Source organism: Denticeps clupeoides, chromosome 13 (assembly GCF_900700375.1).
Source record: "Denticeps clupeoides chromosome 13, fDenClu1.1, whole genome shotgun sequence".
Classification (NCBI taxonomy): Eukaryota; Metazoa; Chordata; class Actinopteri; order Clupeiformes; family Denticipitidae; genus Denticeps; species Denticeps clupeoides.
This window is the reverse complement of record NC_041719.1, coordinates 422,404-436,451: the sequence shown is the minus strand read 5'-3', so window position 1 is coordinate 436,451 and position 14,048 is coordinate 422,404. Positions and strand designations below refer to the sequence as shown.

The 14,048-nt window shown below is 50.5% G+C and overlaps 1 pseudogene; it reads left to right on the top strand.

Annotated features, from left to right (window-relative positions):
* LOC114802150 (forkhead box protein O1-A-like) overlaps nt 1-4,242 on the top strand; it is a 13,059-nt pseudogene extending 8,817 nt beyond the window's left edge.
* Nucleotides 4,243-14,048: the final 9,806 nt, after the last annotated feature.

Genomic DNA, 14,048 nt, shown 5'->3' with positions numbered 1-14,048 from the left:
GTTGTGTGTGTGTGTGTGTGTTATTCTTCAGCGGTTCGGAATGTGGAGTACAACGCCGGTGTTAAATGATGTAAACCGGACCCCGGCTGTCTGGTTTTGGGTGGGTAGGAGCTGGGAAGCAGATTCAGGAAGTGAGTCACGCCGCCGCAGACCCCCCACGCGCCCACTTCCTGTCTGCACCGCGTTCGGGGTTCTCGTATAAGTCTTGACCCTCCTCTCTCGCAGAACTCGATCCGGCACAACCTGTCTCTCCACAGCCGCTTCATCCGAGTGCAGAACGAGGGGACGGGAAAGATCTCCTGGTGGATGCTCAACCCGGAAGGGGCAAGAACGGCAAGTCCCTCGCCGCCGGGCCGCCTCCATGGACAACAACAGCAAGTTCGCCAAGAGCCGCGGCCGGGCCGCCAAGAAGAAGGTAGGCGGTCCTGGAGAGCGCTCCGTTCCCGCGCCCGGGGCATTCTCATGCCCCGTTCTGCCCCCACAGATGCACTGCCGGGCGCGTCCGAGGCGGCGGCTGAAAGCAACTGGCCCGGCAGCCCCAACTCCCACGCAACGACGACTTGGACGCCTGGAAAGGCTTCCGCCAGCGCACCAGCTCCAACGCCAGCACGCTCACGGCCGCCTGTCGCCCTTCATGCCCGAGCAGGAGGACCTGGCTGGTGACGACATGCACATGGTGTACTCTGGTCCCTCTGGGCCCAAGATCGGCGCCACGCTGCCCAGCCTTTCCGAGATCGGCCACCCCATCCACACAGCGCCGAGAACGTCATTGGAGAACCTGCTGACAACCTCACCTGCTGTCGCCCAACCCCCGCCCAGGTCGGGGTCGGGGGAGGCTCCCAGAGCTCCACGCAGTCCTCTCCCTCCACCATGATGCAGGCCAGCCCCGGGTACCCCCCTTACAGCCAGTCCCAGCAGCAGCAGTGCCTGTATGGACAGAACCTGTCCCCATGCCCATGCAGCCAGTGGGGGAGAGCCTGAGCCCGTATGGCTGCCAGACGGGCCTCCTGAAGGAGCTGCTGACGTCCGACAACGAGCCACACGGAGACCTGCTGCCCTCGGTGGAGACGGTGGTGACCCAGCCAGGAGGATCTGGCAGCGGGCGGATGCTGCCCCCGTATGCCAGCGGCGTCAGCGGGAGCGGGACTGGCGCCAGCATGGACGCGGCGAGATGCGGGCAGCGGTGGCCACACCATGGCTCCCCACAGGGTGGTGCACGCCCAGGCGCCCCCAACCTCGGTCGCCATGAATGGCCGTACCATGCTGCCCTTAAACAGCATGGGCCGCCTGGGAACGGTCAAAACCTCCATGCCCCTCCCCTTCAACCCAGCTGTCCACATGGGCGGAGGGGACGGGGTTCTGCCCAGCTACTGCATGACTCTCCCAACGGCTACGGCCGCCCAGGAGGATCCTGCAGCCACCACACCCGGACAAGCTGCCCAGTGACCTGGACGGGATGTCCATCGAGCGCTTCGAGTGCGATGTAGAGACCATCCTGAACGAAACCCTGATGGACGGAGACTCGTTGGACTTTAACTTCGAGCCCATGGTTACTCAGCAGGGGTTCGTCCACGGCGTGAAGACCACCACACACAGCTGGGTGTCTGGCTAAAGGACGGGCAGGTGAGATAGTTGTGTCTTCTGCTTGCGTCTGAACTGACTGTTGTACCACAGTTGCTTTTTAAAATGAGATACTAGATGCAGGTACTGCGCCTGTGTTTGTGTGTCATTGTGAGACGCTGCAGCGCAGCACACGGTGACGCGGTGAAACGTGTCCTCTGTATTTAACCATCACCCTTGGTGAGCAGTGGGCACCTGAGGTTCTTGTGACGTTCCAGGGGTGAAAGTTGTCGGTCACACTTTCGACGAGAAGACATCTAACATTACGTCATTCAACCAACATGCTGCTCTACAATAGTGTCAGTATTTCTGATTTCCTTCTGCTCCAAGTAATTAAATACCAAAATCCAGAGGCGAACGAGATGGTTCGGTGAAGGCTGCAGCAGTACAGGCATCTAGGATGATGAATAATTGTAAAGAACTGCACAAGAAAACTAGAGATACACTAAATATGAAGGATTATATTGGTATTGGCTGGTGCCAACATCTGGAGGTACATATTTGGTCACTATAGAGTTTGGAATGGGAACCAGCTCTAAACGAGAGAAAGTTTTGAATTAATAATTGAGCAAAAAAATTCAGGGCCTTTGAAGGAGTTTCCGCATCATCCATGTCTAGTTTAGTATATTTTATATCACAGCAGCAATACCCATGTGTTCAACCACAGTGTACCAATTAGTGTTGGCGTTCGGGAACGATTCGTTCAAAAGAACGAGTCTTTTAAACGAACGCACTGAACCGAATCCCTTCCCCAAACGATTCGTTCGTTTCTCATTTCAGTTGGAGTTCAGGAGGGACCACTTGGCGAACCACCCTCTCCTGAATCATTTTCCTCTGAAGGCGACCATTGTGCTCCGTTTTTTAACAGATTTAGTTTCCAGATAAAGAAACCAAAGTAATGAGACGAGAGTGAGAGCAGACGGAGGGAGAGACGGGTTCAACATTCAACATTTCTATTTGTCCCGTGTATATTTATAGCAGTACGACGCACAGTGAAATGTATCCTGAAGCGCTCCTTTTCGACACGCATAGTTAAAGTAATAGTTATAGAAATGAATAAAATAGAATAAAAGAAAAGTAAGCGTGCTAAAACACTATGTTGAAGGAGAATGTAAGAGACAGACGTGGAGGGCCAGTGGCTACAGATCCTGTCGTGCATTGTGCACAGACTGTGCAGTGAGCAGCGTAGCAGTAACAGATTGCGGGGTCGTGGTTAGACCTTCAGATGGTCGGGTGTGAGGCGCGGTGGCGAATGGGTTTACATTCAATTTATAGGCATTTCTATTCATCCACAGTACAACACACAGCGAAACTACAGTAAAAGACAAGATTATGAGGCGTAATAAATCAGGATTAATATACTACAAATCAGTGACTCCGAGGGAGGAAGTGCACCTGAACAGATGGGTTCTGAGGAGGAATTTCTACTTCTGGCGTGATGGCCAGAGAGGATGGTCTGAGGGTACGAGAAGGAGCTCAGACAGACATGGTTAGATGGTTAATTAGGGAGTGGCAGCGGTTTGGTGGTTGAGGGAGGGACGGAGGAGATTGATATTACGGAGGTGACCGCATGCAGACTAGGAAAGTTGTTGATAAGAGATTGAACTCTTGACCTGCTGAGATGGGGAGACGGAACAGTTATCAAAGTCAACTGAAATACTGTCAGCTTTATATAATGTTGATTTAGGATTTATTTATTACTGTTACAGAATACAGATGAGTGCAGATGAGATGGTAAAGAATTCAGGGGTTGGATAGCGTTCTTATTTTGGTTTAATCTGCTCTAATGAAGATAATACAGAGTCGTAGTTGTGCTTGGTATGAATTATAAATATCGTACCATTTACATTTACAGCATTTATCAGACGCACTTATCCAGAGCGACTTACAATCAGTATTACAGGGACAGTCTCCCTGGAGCAATTTAGGGTTAAGTGTCCTGCTCAGGGACACAATGGTAGTAAGTGGGATTCGAACCCGGGTCTTCTGGTTCATAGGCGAGTGTGTTACCCACTAGGCTACTACCACCATAGGACAGGACGCTCTTTTGATTCTAAACAGATTCTAAAGATCGGCCGGGCCCATTGCTAATACCAGCATCATATGGTATCACATATTTTTGGAACTGACCAGTTTGTAGACGCCAGCAGATGTTGACACAACTCCACATATTTCTCTCTGTTTCAGGACGGACCTTTATGCATCATGGAATGAAAACTGGCCGCCATGCTCATCCACCCAAAGATCTCACCTCTCGGCCGTGGCTGCAGGACACACTCGTCCAGGCCATGGGAGGACATGAACACCATGACGCCATTTACACCAAGTTGAAACTCAAGTGCCAAACTCTTCACCTTTGAGTGCCGGAGCCAAATCAGCGCGTACCAATCTGTTGCCTTCTGGTTGCATTTGACTGTAAATATCAGTTGTGTACTCGGCCACACACACACACGTGCACACACCCCAATTTTACACAAATGCTAATTCTGAATTGTGAGTGGACGTGTTGATCTAAATGCTATATTTCCCACCGTGGCCTTTCTTCTCACCGGTCCTTCAGCCACGTTTATATATCTGGAAGGAGAACTGGAACATCCAGCCTGTTTATAGGGGATGAAGTTGCATGTAATACTATCATCACGGAGCCAGTCGCAGCGCTCAGGCGGCGCTACGTCACCTCGCTTCTCTGTTCTTCGTATTACAACGAACTACATGAACGAGCGTTTTACGGAGTCGAGTCCAAGCCGTTTACATAATGAAAGCAATCAGGGCAGTTTTTCCTTTTTTATCGGGAACCCAGAAACTGGATTTCAGCTGACGCATCTCTGTAGGGCCGATTCCTCTTGTTTTGTATATATATGAACGTAAAGATATATATATGAATATGTATACGCGCATTGAAAAGCATTTAAAAATACGTGAGATTTTTATTCCTAATGTTACGCTTTGGTTTTCCTGCAAATTCTGTACAGTCGCATCATCACGATGCATCATTTTGATGAATCTTTGAGCCCGAAAAACCCCACAAAGGCCTTTTTTAAAAAACATTTTTATCAAGTCTTATCAAGTAGATCCAGACTGCTGGTTGAAAACAGCTGGCCGGGCAGCGCTGAGGCTGGAGGGCTTTTCCCCGTCCCCTCCTCTTCTTTTTCTAATTTATGTTGCTGTAGGAGACGTGGAGTGGCGTGGCGTGGGGTGGGTAGAGCGCTTGTACATGTAGACGTCCCTCTCGACGGCACTGAGACCTTCGGACGCTGTACTCCTCTGATTCCCTCTCCCTGTAACTTTTCCGCAGTTTCCCCCATGACCTTCGACCTCTGACCCCCTTTTGCCTGATCCAGATGAAGCTTTGTATATAGTGCGCAGCTACATGAGAAACGGTTCAGGGGCGGTAGACTGACCCTTTGACCCCATTTACACCGGGACACTGGTCTCGGCGTCTCAGGGCAGTATGACGTTCAGTCTGTCTACCTGCGATGCACCCAAAGAGACGTGACCCGGTATAAATGGGAGCTGTCGTTCAGGAAGGCGTGTAGGCAGCAGTGCATCGTGGGTAGGCACTGTTTGGGGTGAATTGAACGTGCAGGTCACAGCTACGCGGAGACGCTTCACCTATGCATCTTCACATCTGTGTCTCTTTCTTTTACTGATTATAAAATGTTTCATGTCCTGTCATTGCCACAGATATGTGCTCACATAGTTATTTGAAAAAAGAAATATATGAAGTATATTTAGAGGGTAGATGCTTTTGTAAACTGATACTGTTATTATCGTATTTAGCAGCGAATCTTTTTAGGAAAATAGATGTAAAAAAAAAAAAACATAAAAAAAATACGGCAAAATATATTGTCTAAAATGTATTGTCTAAATGAAAATTGGAAATATTAATTATCCGGATGATCTGTGTTCTTATGGTGAATTTTGGACCAATTTTTATAGAAGAAAAATATAAATTTCAATATTGCACTTTTACCTTACATTTTATAAAAGCTCCTCATAGAGGGAAATAAGTGGTAAAGACTTATTTAAAAAAAAACTGTTACATTTCTTAACTTATATACAGAAATGAAATCGATTTTCAGATAATCAGATGCTATAATTCAGTGTGCAATGTGATTGTGTACCAGACAAGGATGGAATGAAATGCCGTGCTGTCGCTGATTTGACACCTTCTGTGTAAAATAAAAGCCTGATGCGCTTGTACTTCGATACAAGACCAGAATGTGTTGCCGCTGTATGAAGCCATACGTGTACATAAACGATGTTGAAACGTTGAGTGGAGTCTCCTCTTCTTCTCTCAGACAGTCTGTGAAATGAAATCCGGTCTGGGTCGTTTTTAAGTAGGTTCAGGGATTTCTTAGATTCCAGTAATGAGCCGCGTGCTCCTTCTGACCATCCTCAACCGACCCATGGTGTCTCCAGCACTTTATGATGATCTCTTTTCTTGGGAGAGTAAATCAAGAACAGCTTGACCACGAGCCGAGGATTTTTTCCAATTCTGTGGAAGGTGTCAGGCCTGATCTGGGTTTCATGCTCATCTGATGATGCTACAGATGAAGCTTCGATGTAGACTGAGGCGTTGTAGAAGGTTATTTTCTCCATGTCCTCAGATCTCGCCCTCCATCACGTTTAAGAGTTTCATTTTCTCAAAGTTCCAAGTGAAATAAAAACTTCGGCATTCGTGCCACCGGCCATAACAGAAAACTCCTGGAAGGACTTCATCTGGAACAACAGGTGCTGAGATCTGCAGGTGTGTTCATCCCCATCACCATCCAGCAGAAGACGAGGTGGAGGTGCCTCTGACACCCAAAGACAGAGGACAGCCAGAAAGCCACGCCCCTCACTATCCCAGCCCCACCCACCCAGAAAGCTCTGTACAGGTCACAATGCTGCTGACATCAGGACCTGCCTTCCCTCATCTATCAGGATTTATTGGCCTTTATTTGTCATTAGTTTAGAGAAGAAGTGAGAAGAATCATGGCGCTTTTTAAAAAATGCAGCAGAAACTTCATCATCGTCCTGCAGTTCAGATGAAAAACGCTTTAATTTGGTCCATGTTTGGTTTGTGAAGACTAAAACTAGCAGTAATTTGCTCAGCTCGGTCTTCTTCTGCTTACAGCGTCATATTAGAATGGAAATCATCTAAAGATTTGTAATAGACTATTTTGTACGACTATTGGGAACTTAACCAAGTTAAGCAGGAAAATCCCTCAAAAGCAGTCATGGGGGGTCCAGCGGTATAAACTATGTTAACATGGCGCCCGGCACGGTGACCACAAACGAGGCCTTCGTCTCGGCAGCACCGACCCCTGACCTGGAGTGTTGAGTCCCACAGCAGATTCCGAGGTGCTTGCCGCGTGCGTTTCAGGGGAAGTTCGGGAGATTTCTTCATCAGCCGCCAGTTAATGACTCGGCAGTTTCTTGGTTACGCCGCCGGGGTCGGCGGGGCCGCGGTGGAGAAGTGAAATTCGCTCCAGGCCGCCGGACCGCTCACCGTGCGCAGCGAGGAACCGGGCGGCCACGTAGGACCTGGAGGTGGAGACGGTTCCGCAGGACTCGCGGTGAGGACTACACGTGCCGCGGGGGATGGTTGGGCGGGTGGTGCCGGCGTGGTGTGGGGCTTGGCACGCATCTTGTGACTGAGTGTGTGTCGCCCTCACTTCCTATGTGTGTGTGTGTGTGTGTGTGTTGTTTGCAGGCCCAGATGATGTTATTAATGTTATTAATGTTCTTAGCGCTCTGTTTTTGTTCCGCCATGCTGGATACCCGAGCCGCTCCGTCACCACATGGCTCCCATTGAGTGAAAACAACACCGCGCTCCAGGAAAACAAGTGGGCCAGAGAGAGAGAGTGTGTGTTTGCCTGCGTTTCCTTCCTCCTCTTTGTTTTTTCTCCCTCTGCAGTTCCATTCGTTCCTCACAGCAGCAGTTGTGCCGCGCTGACACCAATTCCCGCTCCCACTTCCCAGGAAACCCGACCAAACTCCTCCTCCTCTACAACTCCAACTCTGACCTTCTCATCAGACCCAACGCTCCTTTTCTTCTGCAGGTGTGATGACCGCGTCGTCTCTCCGTTCTGTACGTTACGTTCACGCTCAGGAATGTGCTGCATTCAGCCTCTGTGGGTTCACGGCTTATTAACCCGTTAACCTGTTAACCCGTTAACCCGTTAACCTGTTAACCCGTTAACTTCTTCTGGGAGAACGTGGCATTTTTTCATTCTGTGGCTTAATTTTGATGGGTATTAGTGTGTAAGCAGGTAGGAAGTGGAATTTCATTTACCAGACGGCCTTATCCAGAGCGCCAGTCCCCCCCTGGACACACGATGGTAGTGAGTGGGGTTTGAACCTGGGACTCTGTGGCTGGAACGATCCATTATTTCTGACCCAGAAGATAAACTTGTGATGACGTTCTTATGAACGCCGTTTAAAAGGGGAGGGGCATGTCGACATGATTGACGGCTGTCACACCCCGCACTTCCTCATTTTGGACAGTTTAAACCCCCTCCTGTCAATACGTCAGACCACGCCCACTACCAGGTACACGTTCAGATGAACGTCCCTCCATGGGACACTTCTGATGTATACATCAGACGAGAATTTGCTCTTCAGACGGGTGCTACAGGTAGAACCCGGCGCCGGTGGACCTGGCTGTGCCGCGCTGTGGCCCACAGGAGGGGGTCCGGTGCTAATTGGGGGGACGGGAGGAGGCACGCAGCCAGGGAATTAGGCGGCCGGGCTGCGAGGGACATTTTAAATTGTGCTTCCATGTGCAAAGGCATGTACCCCCAAGCCGGCCCCCGTTCCTCCGATTAGCGGGGCCGGTTATTCTTAGAAGCGGCCAATAAGCGGAACAGCACGGAATACCGGGGGATTTGTATCGATTCACTTCACAAAGGTTCGGAAAAACACGGAAAACAAGGCACAGGATGTAGTTTAATAGGAATAATATTCATCATTATTCTTCTAAGTTGTCGTTCCTGCCCATTTACTGTTTAGTAATATTAAACTATTAAAGTCTATTTATTATAGTTATTCCAGCACAATATCCATAACCGCGTCTTCCTGGAAGCACAGATCAGATGAGAGGCAGGTACCCTGTACGAGGCCGGGAGGACCCAGCGGGAGCCGCTGCAGGGGGACGGCGTCCCCCGAAAGGGGAACTGCACCGCGCACGAGAGGTCATATGAGACTGCGGTCGCCACCAAACACAAAGTAAATAAATGCATCAACAGCAGACGTGAACCTTCACTCGGACCTCCTGACCTTCCTGAAGGGTTCCAGCTCCTCGGGGACAAATATTCTCCGTTTCCACGGCGAGGGGAAGGCCTGTCGCTCTAATTAGTGAACAGGGGAGAGGGTGGCAATTACTGGCGAAAAGCCCTGAGGTGGTCGGCCGGGGCGGGGCGCCTCCGGGGACTTGTTATGTGCAGGCGAGGATTCAGGGCTGATCCGAGTCATTATTATTACTGCTGTATAACAATTCAAATGCATTTTGATCTGATGCGACCCAGACCACAGTCGTGGACGCCGGTACAACCAACCAGACAGACGTCCCTGATTCCAGGGACGCCAGAGTTGGGGGGACTTGCAGGTGATTTTTGTCGCATGATAAATCCTTTGTTGGTGATGTTTTCCATTCCCAGAAGATCTCTAGCTGTCTGTGCTGAAAATGATTCAGGTCTGAATCAGTGTGAATCGTGAGGAGTCAGATCTGGACTTCAGATGGATGTTACAGTGTGTGTGTGTGTGTGTGTGTGTGTGTGTGTGCCTGTAAAATATGACCACAGCATTGACAATGAGGTCCAAAACCGAATCAATCAAGCATCAGAGGCCTTTGAGAGGCAGGATAAGAATGTACATGTCCACACTAAAGCTCGTGTCCACCAAGCTGTGTGAGCGCTGAGAAGGTCGTCTCTGTGTCCACTGTGTGAGGGTGTGTGGACCGTTGCTAATGACTGCATTTCCAGTACAGCTTTGGACGCCTAATTGCTGTCAAGTCAGAGCTGACCACCTGTCCCCCCCCACACACACACTCACACACACACACACACACCCTCTAGCAGCCTTTCAGAATCACGTTTATTGGAAAAGTATGTGAGTCTGGACGACATTATAAAACATAACCAAATCTTATACAGACAAAAAGATGAAAATGACAGAAAACGGGGATAGAAAGTGGGATGTGGTACCAGCTCGGCGTTTAGCAGCTTGTAGCGCTCAGGAAGTGATGGAGACAAACGAGTGTAAAATGGGAGGAGTCTTATTTCCAATGAACGCGGCGGCCTGCCGGTCGGAGTCCCGCGGGGCTTTTATTCAGGCAGGAGACCAGGTCCTCACGTTACAGGCGGCGGGGGACGGACACTTTACTAGGGACGTGTGTAAAGGCCCGCCCACCCTCTAATATAAATTCATTAATACAGATCCCCAAATCCGCCCAATTATATCCGGATTTGGGCCGACCAATTAATGAACTCACGATGACAGCGATCTACAGCGGATCATCATATTACCGGCGGACAAATGTGACCTTGGCAGGGTTCATAAAAAATGACATCTCAGCAGGGGCGACTTTTTAATAACTGCAGCAAATCCCACTGTTCTGTGGCGCGGTGGAGATTAAGTCCGTCACCCCAGGAGTACAGGAGTTACAGGAACGCCGTAACACGTCCGGCCCCATTTAGTCCAGGCTTGATCACGAGCTCTCGGTAATTCCTCATCCTCACCATCATCATCATCATCAGTCTGTGGAGGCCAGCGTGACCACGTGAAAGCAGGGCACCTCCAGCTACCATGTGCAGGGCGGGGGCGGAGCCAGAGGAACCGTATTTATTTCATTCGTATTTATTTACGCGGGCGTCGCCTTTACAAAGCGAACCGGATCCCGTTGCCATGAGACATGATGCAACTGAACGAGGTGAAAATCAAGCTCCGCCCAGGTCAGATCACATGACGTCACTCAGATGAGCAGGATAGTTCCGCTCAGGCCTGTACAACCAGATTTAAATAATACGGTGAATCCAAGATTCCAACTTTCCAACTCTAGTTCTGGTCAGAGGAGGCGGGTCGACGTTCTACATTAATGGAAAGAAAACAGGCCATTCTTCCCATCACATTCCCACCGATGAAGATTTTCTCAGGTTGGTGGACCCGGAGACCTTTGGGACGGAGGAAGAACAGCAGGCCGCTGTGAGCGCATTGTTCCACGCCCATCAATCACATGAAGTGCTGCACGCAAACTGCTGACGGCTGCGGGCGCCTTTTAACGCTTCCTATTATGATGTTCTGACATGCAGGGCCGTCCAGCTCGCCTCGGTGGCTTGAATGACAGGATGTGACCTCAGGGGGAGTTTATCCGAGGTGGGTCGGAACAACGCTCGCCGGGCCGCGCTCCCGGCACGATTGTTGTTGAGCGGGTCGCTGTTTACGTTCCACGCGGTGAAAAATGTCCCTCCGTCTGCGTGTTGAGACAGATGCCGGCGTGACTCATCCGGTGAGTCAAACTCCACAACTCGACACCGGGGGCGTGCGTCACGGCGGCAGGAGAAGCAGAGCAGTCACATGGCCCGGCACCCTGGCAGCCGATTGGTTAATTAGCAACAACACAGCCAATTAGTGCACAGAGCCAGACTTCTGCCACTGATTACCAATAAAATTGTCATTGTGAGACACTGCACACGGTGACACGGAGAAACGTGTCCTCTGTATTTAACCGTCACCCTTGGTGACAGTGGGCACCATGACAGGTGCCCGGGGAGCAGTGTGTGGGGACGGGACCTTCATCAAGGGGACCTCAGTGGCACCTCGGCAGATCAGGATTTGAACCGGCAACCCTCTGATAACGGGGCCACTTCCTTAACCGCTAAACCACCACTGGCCCTAAAAATGGTCCTACAGGGCTGAACATTTCTGGTTTAGTGTTGTTTTATTACACAAATATAAAATATTCATCACACCGACAAATCAAAATGTTGAGCTTCTCGTGATGGTGGTGATATGACAAACGTGAGCACAGAATTGGTTTTACACACACACACACACACACACACACACACACACACACCAACATCGTTCAGAGTGGAACATGGCGGACGTGGCGTCACCATCATGACATCCAGCTCATAATTAATGTGAACATACGAAACAGGGCAACGCGGGTAAAAACATTTCTGTCCCACTTTCCACTTGTAAATTCTGGAATGTCCCTTTAAGGATCTGCCGGGGACGTGAAGCCACAGCTCCGTTTGGAAGCCAGACGGGAATAACCCCGTCCAGCAGGGAGGACGCTGGGAACACGCCGTGCTCGACGCCGCCGACTCGTCCAAGGAGGTTCTGGATCAGTCCGGTTCTCCGTACAGACCAAAATTAGGCACGCGGCTTGTCCCCTGCCAGTCGGAACGTGTGTGTGTGGGGGGGTGACATCACAGCGGGTGGAGCGTCTTTGTCACGCTGCTCATTACTGAGTCACCGAAGCCATGCAGGTCCTGCGGGGCGACGCCTTCTTTTCTCCCCCCTGGAGTCCCACCCGCCAGGTGAGAATCTGTTTTCACCGCTCCAGCTACAGCGAGTGTGTGAGTGTGTGTGTGTGTGTGTGTGTGTGTGTGTGAGAGACGATGGCGTGCAGCCGTTGGCCCATGAACTGAGGGGTCAGTGGGCGAAAGGTGAGTGAAAAGAGGCGCTTCATGTTACTGAGTAACCAGAGATCCGGCACTGGGACGCCCCTCACCTTCACCCGCCATCTTCATAAGGAGGATACACACAAACTCACACACAGTCACACACACACACACACACACACACACACACACACATTCACTCTCACACACACACATTCACTCTCACACACAGTCACACACACACACATTCACTCTCACACACAGTCACTCTCACACACAGTCACACACACACTCTCACACACACACACACACACACACTCACACACAGTCACACTCACTCTCACACACAGTCACACACACACACAGACACAGACACACTCTCTCACACACACACACACACACACACACACACACACACACACACACACACACACATTCACTCTCACACACACACATTCACTCTCACACACAGTCACACACACACACATTCACTCTCACACACAGTCACACACACACACAGACACAGACACACTCTCTCACACACACACACACACACACACTCACACACAGTCACACACTCACTCTCACACACAGTCACACACACACACAGACACAGACACACTCTCTCACACACACACACACACACACACATTCACTCTCACACACACACATTCACTCTCACACACAGTCACACACACACACATTCACTCTCACACACAGTCACACACACACACAGACACAGACACACTCTCTCACACACACACACACACACTCACACACAGTCACACACACTCACTCTCACACACACACACACACACACACACAGACACACTCTCTCACACACACACACAAGTTCACTCTCACACACACACACACTCACTCACACACACACTCTCTCGCACACACAAGTTCACTCTCACACACACACACACATTCACACACTCACTCACACACACACATTCACACGGCGCGTCGTCAGGTCTCAGAAGGGGGCGGGGCTCCCCGCGCCGACCCACCACCAGGCCCAAACCGCACGGCTGCCGGCGGAAAACAAAAACAGAGGCGCGAGTCGGAGGTGAATTATGTAACCGGCGCAGTCGGCGTTCCGGGAATCCGTACAGAGTGTCCACATCGGCAGAGCGCGGCTCCGCTGCACAACACCCGCCGTGCCACCACCACGACGTCACGGCAAATCTGGTCCAAGCCCACTGACGTGTCCTGCCCGGCACGAGTCTTCATTTGGCCACGTTGGGACACTTCCTGCTTTGTGGACTAAAGCCTGGTCCTGGACTGAAGGTTGTCCTTGTAGAATCTTCTAGTCTGTCCCCCGAAAATGTCCCTTTACCGTTTGACTTTGTCTTTTCAGATAAAACAATTTCTTTTTTTTAACTTTAATTAATTGCAGCAGAGGTGACATTTTTACTCTGAGCTCGTGTTTCGTGTCCTTTCCGGTGTGGACGGGCAGCGCTGGCAAGTCTGGCGCGGTTGACCTGCCCATGAATAGCCATATGCATGCGCTCCGCTCCTCGGGACACGGCGTTCCCGTGTTTATATCCCATTAGATAAAACGTTCTGCCGCTGCGGCGACGCCCAGGACCCTGCTGCTGATTACGAGTGCGACCGGCCTTCGAAGGTTGTTGTCTGCTGGACCTGAGAAAACGGGGTGTGTGACAGCTGTCAATCACTCCTATAGGCTCCTCCCCCTTTAAAACTTTGCTAATATAAACAATAAAAAAGATGCAACAACTGTGAACCTGAATGCTGAAGGGACGGAATATTGGACGGAATATATAGAGAAGAAAGTGGTCCAGCCAA